Source organism: Cyprinus carpio, chromosome B16, assembly GCF_018340385.1.
Source record: "Cyprinus carpio isolate SPL01 chromosome B16, ASM1834038v1, whole genome shotgun sequence".
Lineage (NCBI taxonomy): Eukaryota > Metazoa > Chordata > Actinopteri > Cypriniformes > Cyprinidae > Cyprinus > Cyprinus carpio.
This window is the reverse complement of record NC_056612.1, coordinates 20,746,058-20,759,901: the sequence shown is the minus strand read 5'-3', so window position 1 is coordinate 20,759,901 and position 13,844 is coordinate 20,746,058.

The following is a 13,844-nucleotide window of genomic DNA, read 5'->3' as shown; positions in this document are numbered from 1 at the left end:
AACTCATGACAGGCAGCCCGTGAGGTGTTGAGATAATGCTCCCATAAACTGATGTAACTCAGCAGCAATAGAAACATGTCCACCTGTCGTCTTAAACCCATCATGGCCGTTCTTAAGAGTTTAAAAATAGTAATGCATAACGCCTTGATAAGCTTGTGTCTGCAATGCCCCCCTACCTACTGTGTTTTTAGAGAGAAATTATTAGGTTATTAGGTAATGTATAATTGCAAATGCAAACACAAACATGTTATGCAGTCATGTTATTGATGCAAAATTTAAGTCAAGCTGAAATTATGGTTAGCATAACATTGACAGTTTAAGAAGGGCTCAATATGGGTCAGGCAGTGTTTCTGTTTTCAGATGTATGGTACAGAATGACTGGCTGGTTATCTGTTAAATTGAGTCTGTTACAGTTTGTTCAAACAGTCTGTTCCTGTCTGTTAACAGGAAGCAAAGACAGCTCTCATATGGGGTGTAAAAATGCATCAGGGTCTTCTATTCTTGTTATTTATTGAATGGTAAGAAATGTAAGTGTAATTCACTCCAGTCTGTGTTGAATTCTCAGTGCTGTGCTTTTTGTGTGCATTGAATGTGCTTTTTGTGTGCATTGCTGTAAGAATTCATTCCTTTAGATCAGTATTCACCACACAATCGTTCTGCTTGGCTACAACATGAGGCTTTCAGCAAATCCATCTAGGAATGGGCTGAAAACAACAAAATGGTGCAATCTAGCACATCTAAAACAAGAAAAATGGTGCAAATCTTTCTTTCTATAAGATGTTAATATGTAATGCTTTTAATCAGTTGCTAAAAAACTAAATTCTAAGTATAACTGAATTTTTCTGCATAGTAATTTTATGTTAAATAGTTTTTTAGTCCTTGCATGCATAAATACCCATTTTTTAGTTAATGCTGGCTTTTATAAACCCAGGTAATCATACAGTAGCATCATTGTAATGACGTGCTAATCCAGCAATGAAGTGGAATTAAGCAGCGGTGCTGTCCCAGTTTAAATAGAGCTCTTGCACAACAAATCAGCTTACAGAGTGGCCTCTCATAAAGCTTTCAACTGCTGCTGAGAAAAAAGAAGAAAAATAAACAGCCACAAGGTTTGAGGTCACTTTTCTCATCAGGTTAAAGTGTCCATGTGAAGAGCTAGACAAATAATCAGTCATTTTGTGCTGCTAATCATCTCTGTCCTAAGATGAATGCTACCTTGATCAGTTCAAGAGTTCCCATAAGCACCATGAGACATGAACAGACCGTCTTATAAAGTGCTCAGGCCCATTGTGATTAAAAGGTCATCCATATTCTGTATAAAGAGACCGCTCTGCGTCAGAACGTGTTGTGTTGTCAGCAGTCTGTCATGCTGTGCCCGCAGTGACGTGATGGCAAACTCATGGCAAGGTGTGCTAGCCTGGTTCCTCACTGCTGATTGTCCAAGATTATAAAATATTCTATGATTTGATAGGATACGCTGTGTACAGATCTGTTTTGAGTGAATTCAGGTCAGTGTTTGGATGTAGTTGTGTTGCAAAGTGCATTGAAACATTTGTAATGGCATACAATGCAATGCTCATTTTGCATTTGTAAATGCAAAATGAGGTGAACTATGCCAAAGTGGGACAGTGGGGTTTTTTTTTGGTTGGTTGGGTTTTTTTTTTTTTTTTTTTTTTTTTTTAATTTCATGATGAAGCACAGATAAAATCATTTTAATATCAGCTTATTTTATGCTTTATCCATCCTGAAAGTGAATGTATTTAAACAACATTTATTCAAATTCATATATGCTGCAACTGAAGAACTACACAATCTTTAATATATATATATATGTGTGTGTGTGTGTGTGTGTGTGTGTGTGTGTGTGTGTGTGTGTGTGTGTGTGTGTGTGTGTAAAAAATATATATGTAAAAAAAATATATAGATATGAACTATTAGTAATTAGTTCCTACTGTTAATATGGTGCATAGTATGATAAGCAGTTCGGTAGTGCCATTTTACCTAGCTGCATAAATAAAGCTGCATTAATATTTAACAAATTAAGATAAAGTGGGACATTCAACACCAACACATAATTAAATCCAGTTTTTGAAGCAATATATATATATATTTTAATCTGAAAATTAATGTTGGTGATTTCTTGTGTTTCACAATAACATTCTCATTTGCCTTTGAGTCCTAAAAGCTCTATTGATTTCTAGTTTATATTTGTGTTATTAGCTGGTTTTTATATTGATTTGTAGGACAGCCGTGGATTGAGCACCACAATCACATCTGATGATGGGACGGGTCCCAACTTGAGCCACTACTGCACGGCTGGATAGTCTTGGGTGGAGATTACACTCCAGATGAGAAATGTAGGCCACAATGCAGACACAACTTGTAATAGATAGAGATTGAGGTTGCATGCCAGATCTCAATACCTTCATTGGTGCAGAATAAAAGTGATCAAGAATAGAAGTATCCAATCTGTCTCCAGATTTGAGAAGAAACAGATGCAAGCGTAGTAATTTACAGTGGAATCTCGTGACAGATGTAGAGCAGAAATTGATCCAAGAAAACAACTATATAATGACCAGATGTTCCCATGCTGCTTGGAGACCTCAGCCACAAGATACTGCAAAGCTGATTGAATTAAAAAATATGATCACAGGTTCTAGTCTTCTGAAATACCACAAAATACTACGAAAGACACTGAAATGACATGAGACTGGATAGTACAGATTTAAGAATGCGTAAATGATAACAATGTTAATTTTTGGATGAACTAGCCCTTTAATTCTTTAAGTGCTGGAATTATAATTGGAATGTTAACTGTGTTGTTATAAGGAGATGACGGGTTCTTTTCCAGTGTTTATGTTCTTCTCTTAAGTTTTCTTCATCCAAATGAAGCTAAATGTTTAGTAATTGTGACCACGTCTCATTGGCCACTCGCACAGGACAGAAACATATACTTAAGTTTAAAAGCAAGAGTTCTGGAGACTGGTTTAGGAGGTTTATAGCAGCCCAGAGTGAAAGTGGAATGTGAAATAAAGCCTTAAAATTCAAAGTGGCATTTCAACTGTGCTGACACAGACAGACAATCTGGACACTCCATCCCACATCATAATTCCGCGGGGGCTGATTTAACAGAAAAGTAGCCGCAATAATAAAAGCAGCTCCACCCTAATTGGCTTGTTGTTTTAGTTTGGACAGGACAATGTGCAGCCTTCAGTGCTTTTCATTTACTCTTACTTTTTAGTAAGTTAGTAGCATTTATCCTTCTTCATTGTATGTTTCTTTTCTCGTTTTATCATGTAACAGGGAAAAATTGTTCACTAACATATTTTTTTATAATACAAAGTCAGGTGACTAACTTTGTGAAATATACCCATCACTTCAGAGAAAGACTGTTGGCTCTCCGTCATTTGTATTGTTACCTTACACTAGTCAATAAAACATTCAGTGAAACCTCATCTCCTTGACACTGATTAATCTACTCGTCAACCTTTGAGTGACCAGGTAGTAAAATGTTAGTGTAGAGTGAGTTGTGGAACTGTATCCTTTTTCAGACTTGTTGTCCCACTGACATTTTCAGGAAATATCAGACACAGGGGGTCTGTTTTCACCACTTCAAAATGCCCTGCAACACAGGAGCTCTTTACTATCAAAAACATAACCAGAGTCAGGGTTAAGTCCGTTTCACATTCTCTTTTCCGACAGGCTCTTGAACTGATTGATTGGATTGATACAAAAATTGCACTAAGAAGGAAACAATATGACTGATGTTGCATACAAAAGAGCAGCTGCTTGTACGTTTAGTTCCAGAACCACAACAGCATGTTGTTTCACTCTATTCATTACATCAGAGGGTCATGCAATGCTGATCGCATGGAGAATGGACTCTTGAGCAAATGTCCCAGCTTCGTTTGGGATTATAAATAAAAGCAGGTGGATTTGGGAGTGTATAGGCTACTGTGCTATAAATCTGATGCTGTCTTTCAAAGGTACAGAGCATTCTTTCTGTATTTGACTTAGATTCATATATTAAGCCAGTTATGCAACAATATTTACTGCTCTGTGTGCCCTGGGATGAAAACAAACAAACAAACAAACAAAACAGCATTGGTATACTTGAAGCCCGTTTTTGCCACTGAATAAAAAATAAAAAAGGTAATTACGACTTTATCTCACAATTCTGACTTTTTTTTCCGCAATTGCGATTTTACATCTCGTGATTCTGACTTTTTTCTCAGAATTGTGATATATAAACTTGCAATTGCGAGTAATAAAGTCCAGTTCTGCGGAGAAAAAAAGACTGATATGTTCTCAGAATTGCAAGTTTATAAGTTTATATCTCGCAATTCTGACTTTATAACTCACAATTGCGAGTTTATATCTAACAATTGTGAGAAAAAAGTCAGAATTGTGAGATACAAACTCTCAATTGTGAGAAAAAATTTCAGAATTGCCAGATGTCATTTCCCAATTGGATAGTCAGAATCATGAGATAAAAAGTCACAATTACCTTTTTATTTTTTTTATTCAGTGGTGGAAACGGGCTTCCATACTTTTGACCTTGTTCATAAAATGTGTAAAATTAATATAAATCTTAAATCTTATAAATCCTATGTATTTATTTATTTTTTGCTGATTTTCCCCTGAGCCTGTATGAAATAACAGATACCATTATTTTATTTTGTATTCTTCAGTAACAAATTTTTTTTTGCACAGTCTGTTAGTCTCAGGGAAAGACATACTGTAATGCCTTACTCCAGTTAACACGAAAACCTGCGAAGAGCACTTCTTAGTTCAAAGTGTCATTAGCAATCTGAAGTGTCACATTTCAACAGTTCAGTATATCAAAATGTTCACAAACAAGAAAAATCTGTTATTAATTCAATTAATTCTTAGTTCTACCTATCCAATGCCGGTGCAAGAGTATCTTCTAGTAGTTAGAGAGAGTTTTGGACAAAAGATGGATTGCTTGTGCTCTGACACTAGCGTAGCTTTACCTGAAGGAGATACGACTGGATCTTGTAATGCTAGCCATGAAATTCAACTCTGGAGACCTATCAATTATAAAGTAGACCAACGTCAGGGACCTTTAGTGACACTCTCTCCTGCCTGCTATCTCTCTTGAAAACATTTCGGCACTATTCGGAACAATAGAAGAATAGCTGCAGTTTCATTTTCCGAGTCTCACTGTGGTGTCAGGAAATAGCAGAAATGCACACAGGTTTGTTCATTCTTTCTCTTCGCACCCAGATTTCTACATGCTTTGCATCACTGAACAATATGTACCATCAAAGAATTACTGAACTTTTGCTAGATCATGTAATATTCCAGAAGTAATATCACATTTCATGCATAAGCACACAGTGAAATGACAAGAACCGTCTTTCTCATAAAAGGTCTTCCAGCATTTAATGACATAAGCATCATTCTTTTTATGCTTCTTTGCATTTTCTATTATATTCACTTCATTTACATTTTACATTTTCACACTTCAGGCTTTAATGAGGATCTGGAGATGGTATCAAAATCTGCCATGCATTCTGTTCAACACTGTGTCATTTTAGGCATTGCAGGCTGTCTGAGGTTTATGTGTGATCTGAGTGCCCCTCATTTATTATTTAAGCATCTTTTATTGGGTTGCACATTATTTATAAGCTTTAAAAAGGGAGCTGTGCCCTCTCACTAATCCTTTAGAGATCCTTTCTTGTCATTAGACCAATCCATCATATACCAGAAATAAAACTATACCATTCAGAGTAGGGGCTTTTAACCTTTACAGACCCAGGAAATCTAAGCAAACCAATATCAATAAGCTAGATGTGGTAACACTTCATATATGATGTACTTAAATAGCTCTAATAGTTAGAAATGTCATGAAAAGAAAGAACAACAATAGTCAGCATAGAATAATCTTAAGAAATCTCAGAGAAAGAGTTTTCAGGTGAATTTCGCAAGAAATGTCCAAAAAAAAAAAGGCAAAAACTCTCTTAACATAATGTGAAAAAAAAGTTAATTGTAAAGGACATTTGTAAAACCTATACATTTTTAATGTAATATTGTGAGATTTTGAAAGCCAAGTGTACTTAATTATAATGAAAATCATGTCACAGTGCAAAATAAATAGAATCCTGAAGAAATAACTATCGTGGTTTACACAAAAATATTTAAAAAACAAAAAATGTTTCTTGGCAACCAAATCATTTCTCAAGGATCGTGTGACATTGAAGTAATGGCTGCTGAATATTCAGCCTTGCCGTCACAGGAATTAATTAATATACTGTATTAGTACTGTGAAGTATTAAAATGTTAAAAATGCTTTAAAATATTACTGTTTTTACTGCATTCTCATGAAATAAATGCATTGGTGACCATAAGAGACTCCGAATGTTATTTTATTTTATTTTTTTCATCATTTTTATATTATCTTCCCAGACCCTCATAGAATGTTGAATATAGCTAAACATCTGTGTTTTATAATTGGCTAGAGGTAATATTTTTTTATTTTTTAATTCACTCAACATGCACAATTTTATATATCCAATAACAAAACGTAACCTGAGTCTGCAAGAGCGGTTATACAATATTGTTACATTGGCATCACCTTGTCCAGTCAGTTCAAGCCAGGTCACTAGGTTTGAGATATTGACCTCCTCCACTGTAGCACAGCACTGTGGTGTACCATGTGATCTTTCTCCATCACAGACAGACAAAGTTTTGTGTTTTTCCATTTAGAGCACAGTGTGGTCACTTGAAAACGTCTGCCGGCTACATTAGGTTAGATAACACAATCGAAGCTCTGGAGATCAATACAGCCTTCTCTCTCACTCATTACAAGGCCTGTGATCATGCACCAAAGTCACAGTGACTTTCAGTCAACATCTGAGCTTGAAATGAAACACAAAATTTGAGATCGTTTTTTTTTATGAATCTGTCCTCTATCTAGAAAAAGATGGATAAGATTCAGCATAATTTTGATTCGTTTTTTTATTATAAAAAACAATCATTTTAGTTACTGTAGCCACTAGTAGTCAAGGATGTATGAATATTTAGTACTGTTATTAACTGTGTGGTACCAAAGGTAAAATATAAAAAAAATTGAATGTAAATACTAAATAATGTGAAATTCTTAAGTCTGAATAATCCACATGACTTGAAGTATCATTCAATTTTGTAGTACAAACAATAGAAAAGGTTATGCAATTAGGTTTAATAATTATGGCTAATCTAATAATCATAATGATTCATTATTGGTGCATTACTTTTTTTTCCACACACAGCTCTAAGTATGAGCATCCAGCACTCATTCTAAACTGTAAAGGCCACAGCACTTGTTTTAGTAGTGAAATTGGTAAAGTTAGTGGTCAGTCAGTAGTTAGTGGTCCACTATTGTCGGGTTGTTCTCTAGTAATTACCACAATAAAAGGAATGTAGATTTACAGTCAGGAGCTTTACTTCCTGTTCCATTTGAAAGATGTCTGAGAGGTTGATTAGGTCTTAATGGATAGGATTAAAAGTGCATCAGTATTGATCATAATGCCGGGAAAGAAATAAAAGCCCTGTTACCAAGACACTATAAATGAATATCACTCTTCCACAGTAACGATAGTCAGCATACAGTAAGCTCTGAAAGAAAATACTTTTTTTCCCAGATGGCTCATAAAAATGCAATAAAATGCAAAGTCCATATAATAATAAATTATTAATACAAAATTATTAATAATAAATTATTTAAATTGTGAAAGACATTTGTATAACTGTAAATATATGCCATAATAGTAATTACCTCACAACTGTTCAATTCAATATATCACAATATAGTTATTTTTGCTTTTAAAAAGTTCTTTATGATGTTTAATTGATATTGAATGGTATCATGAATTTTTGATCAATTTCATAATTCTTGTCACCAGTGTTAGTATCACAAAAAACCCAAACTCACTGAAGACAAGTAAACAGCCAGAGATTAAATAAGAATAAGAAACTAATTACAAGCAACAGGACAAAAATCTACAATAGAACGTATAAATAAGAAATGCTACCTACGTTGTATATAGCAATCAAATGTAAAATACTGCATATTCTTCACTGCAAATTAAATACATGTTTATTCTTATTAAAGATACAAAAGTGATTTAGACAAGAGCAGTGAGAGATTTTCTCTCTTTTGTTGTTTGATTAACATGAATGACAGACAGCAGGAATATTAGACTGCTGTCACTTTAAGAGCTGCCCAGTTTTCTTTCTAAGCTGTTTGCTTTCACTTAAGAACTAAATTACTGTGTTTATCAGGACACTTGCAAAGACAGGGATTTTGAGTGTGTATTTAACCACTCAAGGCTAATAAAGTGGCAAAATAACAAAAAATATTCCCAAACTCTTTGCGCATAAAGTGAAATGAATCCCCTTTCACTGCTGATTGCGTTTTAATGGCTTAAAATTACTTGTTTTTAAACCTCAATGCTTAAATATGCAAAGTGCAAATGGTATGTTTTCGTGACCACGTAGCACAGCAAAGTCACATGATCAATAGAGATCGTAGTTCAAAATCTCTACTAACTGACAAATTTCTACCGGTATATCACCCACCACTGCTTGACACATGCCATGTGTCTGATGCTAGACAGCTACCGGAACATCAGAAAGTTTTATTAAGAAAGGTCTCAAAGTTCAAAAGCACAACACTCACTAGTGGATCCTTGTGTGTACAGTATTTGTCTGACCTGCATTTGTAAAAGCATTCAGCCAGCTGTTTCTATAGCACTCATACTGTATTTGTGAGCATGCCCACATGTGTCTGTATAGCACAAAGCAGTCTGCAGTGATTACTGTACCCAAGCAGCTGCAAGCTGCCATTAGAGATCAGCGTTAATTACACAGCAGCCCTGATCTGCCGCCTTCCTCTAAAGAGGCAGGCTTAAATTCCCATCAGACCACCGCAGATTCAGGGCATGTGAGAAGCTGCTGGGTATGATTATGCTCTTGTTCTGTGTAACCTATCCTTTACAAAGAACAGCAAGGAAGAAGGATGTTTGAGGTAGATAACTCTCAGCTGGATTTTATTAAATTTTATCTTATGAACTTATATCAATCTATATCATATCAATATACTAATATATTTTTAAGTAATATCTTGAATTAGTTTTTATATTTTCCATTTTTATTTTAATTTGACTAATATTTGGTTTTTAAAAAATGTCTACAGGTTTTTTCACTTTTAGTTTATTTATTTTATTACTTCAAGTTAAACTAAAAGAAAATGATAAATGATGGCTTGGAAACTATAGCTGAAAAAAAATTATATTTTTATACATATATATATTTATTTTATTTCAGTTAATGTTGTTTTTTTATGGCTTTAATTTTAGTTTTAGTTAATGATAATAACCCTGATCAGCATAACATAATATAGTTCTGCAAATATTTTATCATAGTGTGTGACATTTCAATTGGTAATACATGCAAACACAAAGCCAAGCTTGTTGGTGTATTGTATGTAAGAACTTTTTACTTTTAATTTTTTTTTTTTTCCATTCTTACTTACAGTTGCTCATATTTTATTTTGTAATGTAATTATTTTATTTGTATTTAAATGTATTTTGTATAATTGATCAAATATTAATTATTTTATTTTGGATTATTTACTTTATTATTTTTGTAGTTTTTTTTAGGATTAAAAATGCATCAGTATTGATCATAATGCTGAAGAAAATATAGAGCTATTGCTTTTCACCAATGCACTACAAATTTTAGTTTTATTTTAGTTTAGATACATAGCATTCATTTTAGAAGTTAATGAAATGAGACATATTACCTCAAATTTTGGGGTCTTGTTGGAGAATCAAAGGACATTTTCTGAGGTCATTTTGGCCCTGACGGCTATAGCGAAACAGGTACAAACACGCACATTTGTATCTTTACAGATCTTAAAATCCCAAAGCAGGTGTATTTGCAGGGGGTCTCATGCTGAGTAAGCAGCCAGTGGATGAATGTGCTATCCCATCAGCTGTTGGTGATAACTGTCGGTTATCCTTCTCAGATTTCACTCTCCCTCACCTGTTCTCACCCCTGGCCCACCGCCCCGACATGCCCTCCACCTTCCCTCATGGTCACAGCATGTTTACTGTAGATCAGGAAGATGAGTTCTCAGGTTTCTATGGACTGTTATGCATGGCGGTTCTCACCAAACTGATTATCTCCCGAGATAAAAACAGTTCCTTTGTGAGCAATAGAGTGAGATATTCCTCATGTTATACCTCCCTCTCTGTGTCCCTAGGCTATTTTTATTAGTAGTTCCCTTTGTGCCAGCACTCCATGGTTCAGATAGCTTTAGAGGTAGTGTGTGTACAGGGAAACTCATAAATAACAGAGAGACTGACGATGACCCCGAAGGCAGTGCAAATCAGACCGGCTTTCTCGGAATGGAGTCCTGTACACTAGTCCATTCTTTCGAATGAAAGACCTCTCCGTGTACAATTATTATCGGATCTGCTGCATTCCAGCACTAAGTTGGCCAGAAAAACACAGCAGTTAAGCTGAATCAAATTCCCTCAGAGCTAGTGAAGGGCTGACCTTAATGGGGCCCCTAACAGTCGAGTCCACAGAACGGGTCAGCAGTTGTCGTGACCTCTTGGCTCTTGGAGCTAACCACACTGGGACTCAGGAACATGAAGCTTTTAAGATCCTTTCAGAGCTCAACTGGTCTCCATTGAGGTTTTACTACAGCCCTCCTGTTTCCCACAAACCCTCCCAAAAGCCTTATCAAGGCATAATGGATAGGGGGTATGCACAACATTAACCCCTGGGGCAAAACAAACAGAGATGGCCACGATGACGTCGTTTTATAAGAACACAACGATTCAGAATTGTAGACTTGCTCATGTCTGTATTGTTAATGAAGTGCATCATAGTTCTGACTCACTTTTAAAAGGGAGGGAGAACTATACCCAGTGTAAGTTTGTATTTATGTTTCGCTGACCAGTATTATGGAAGCTTATTTCCATTACGGAATAAAAACTAAAAAAAGGTAATTGCAACTTTATTCTTGCGATTTCAAGTTTATACAATTATCTCATAATTCTCACTTTTTTTCTTAATTCTGAGTTTAAAATCATGATTCTGACGTTTTTCTTAGAATTGTGAGTTTACATTTCATGTTCTCTTATTTCTCAGAACTTAGTTTATATCTCGCAATTCTGACCTTTTCTTGGAATTCTAGGTTTACATTCTGTGATTGTGACTTTTTTTTTCAGAATTTTGAGTTTACATTTCACGATTCAGACTTTTTCTCAGAATTCTGAGTTTATATCTCATGATTCTGATTTTTTTCCCCCCTGAATGCTAGGTTTGCATTCTGTGATTGTGATTTTTTTTCTTTCAAAATTCTAAGTTTACATCTTGCGATTCTGATTTCTTACCAGAATTCTGAGTTTGCATCTCGTGATTCTGACATTTTTCGACCAGAATTCTGAGTTTACATCTCACAATTCTGTTTTATCATTTCTCTGAATTCTGCATATGCATGTAGTCAGGTCAGGTGTACAAAAAAATAAAAATAAATAAATAAATAAAAAACAGAACTGTGAGCTGTAAACTCAGAATCCAGAGAGAGAAAAGTTAGAATTGCAGGATGTTAACTCAGAATTCTGAGAAAAGAAGAATTCTAATAAAAGTCTGAATTGTGAGGCAATAACATTTGTTTTTTTTTTTTGTTTTTTTGCCATGGTGAAAATAAGCTTCCTGAAAACATGACTTCAGATGCGAGGGCCGTTTCTAAAATTCCCCTAAAAAATAAGGTCATCAGACCACACATTTGAATGCAAAATTCATATTGGTTACAATGTTAATTATACTCAGAGCAAACTGCACAAATGTCACATTGTACTACATCCACAGATCATATCAGCACACTATGGATATTCAAGAAAATGCTAATCTGTTCGATTTGTGAAACAAAGTTATTTTGTTTATATGAACAGTAAATTTTAGTTTAACTTTTTAGTTTAGCTTTATCTTATAATAATTTACAAGGCACATCTCCATTTAATGCTCTTCCTGTTGTGTGAGGCCAGCGGAGACAGGCAGGCGCTGGGCATTGCCCACAGGGGCCACACATGCAGAGCGCTCATCGATTGGGTTCAGCTCTTGACAAGCATTACGGAGCTATATGATGGAATGAGTTTAGTGAATTATGCTCTTTGTTGACCATAGATGATGTACTAATGCTACAAGCTAAATTACGTTGATTTTCCCAGCAATGGTTTTCTAATTGGATTTCCTCTTTATTCTCTGTTGCAAATCACTCTGACTGAGGGTGTTGTGCATTGTCATGCCTTGAAGTCTCTGATTAATCACTTTTTTGACTAATCATGTTTACGTGAAATCTTTGTGCGACACTATACACATCATTACCAGTCACTTATTATCAGTATTGGGCATACAAAGAAATGATTACAAGAAAATGACTCAAATTTGGAAGCCAATTTCACACACAAATGATTCCCTGGAGGAAACTCTTAGGGACAGACTTGTCGTTTGCTAGCAGGGAACTCATCAGCATCAGTCTTAATCTGACAATTATTTACAAATCTGGTAGCTAACATTGTGCAGCACTAAAATACAGGGTTGGTAATATTTTTTAATGTTTCTGTAAGAAGTCTCTTATGCTCACAAAGGCTGCGTTTAATTGATCAAAAATACAGTAAAAACAGAAATATTGTGAAATATTATTACAAATTAAAATAACTTAACATATTAAAAAATAAATGTATTTCTGTGATGGCAAAGTTGAATTTTCAGCAGCCATTTCTCCAGTTTTCAGTGTCACATGATCCTCCAGAAATCGTTCTAATACACTGATTAGGTGCTTCTTATTATTATCAATGTTGAAAACCTTCTTCTTTAGGATTCTATGATAAATAGTAAAATACTGTCACTTTAGATTTAAATTCCATCCTTTCTAAATAAAGGTTTTAATTTTACTTTATTTCTTTTAATAAAAAATATATATATTGAACAGTATTGAATGGTAGTGTATAATGATTTTTAACACATTTACAAATAATTAAATCATAGCAATAAAAGAATATAAATAAAAATGAATAACTATGAAATTGCTACAAATGTTGTTGTTGTTTTTTAAATAGAAAGCAAAATAATCAGACAACTTTTAAATAGAATTTATGGAATTTAGTGACATTGCTAATGTCAATAAAAATTAAAAAAGAAAAATTCAATAAAGAAAAATAGGAGCTGGACTGTTTTATATTGATTATAGAGTCATTGTTACATAACTGCAAATGCACAACCACATCACAAGGCGATCATGTGATTCAGTCTCTGCTTCTTTCCATCACATCATATATGTGACCCTGGACCACAAAACCAGTCTTAAGTCACTGGGGTATATTTTTAGCAATAGCCAAAAAAACACTGTATGGGTCAAAATTATTGATTTTTATTTTATGCCAAAAATCATTAGGATATTACATAAAGATCATGTTCCATGAAGACATTGTGTAAATTTACTACTGTAAATAAATCAAAACTTAATTTTTGATTAGTAATATGCATTGCTAAGAATTCATTTGGACAACTTCAAAGGCGATTTTATTGGTATTTTGATTTTTTTTGCACCCTCAGATTCCAGATTTTCAAATAGTTGTATCTCGGTCAAATATTGTCTGATCCTAATAAACCATACATCAATGGAAAGCTTATTTATTCAGCGGTCAGATATTGTATAAATCTCAATTTTGAAAAATTGACACTAAAGACTTTGGTTTTGTGGTCCAGGGTCACATATTTCCTTTCAATAGACCTGCAGTGCTCCATTGTGAAGGGATACAGTT